Source organism: Myotis brandtii, unplaced genomic scaffold (genome assembly GCF_000412655.1).
Source record: "Myotis brandtii unplaced genomic scaffold, ASM41265v1 scaffold500, whole genome shotgun sequence".
Classification (NCBI taxonomy): domain Eukaryota; kingdom Metazoa; phylum Chordata; class Mammalia; order Chiroptera; family Vespertilionidae; genus Myotis; species Myotis brandtii.
Window position 1 is genome coordinate 1,704,241 of NW_005369062.1, and position 542 is coordinate 1,704,782.

The following is a 542-nucleotide window of genomic DNA, read 5'->3' on the forward strand; positions in this document are numbered from 1 at the left end:
GCTTACAGGCTGTGTCACTGTGTCCTCATCCAGGCACAAGTGAACCTACCTAGCCCCAACTGTATTATCTTGTCTGTCTTCTTTAATCCTTCACTGCCCCTCTTCAGATTCACTCCTGGCCATGCTGGATGTGGTTCAGAGAAGAATATCTATTCTGTAGCTTTGGGATAAAATGTTCTGTAAATGTCAATTAATTCCATCTAATCTAGTGTGTCATTTAGGATTGCTGTTTCCTTGTTAATTTTTTTCTACAAGATCTATTCAGTGATGTCAGTGGGGTGCTAAAGTCCCCTACTATATTTGTATTGTTGTTGCTCTCTCCCTTAAAATCCTCCAGAAGTTTTTTTGTCATATATTTGGATGCTCCAATATTGGGTGTATGTATGTTTACCAGAGTTATATCCTCTTGTTGTATCCATCCTTTTAATATTATGAAGTGGCCTTCATTATCTCATTATGGTCTTCATTTTGAATTCTATTTTGTCAGATATGAGTATCGCTACTCCAGCTTTTTTTTTTTTTTTAATTTCCTTTTGCCTGGA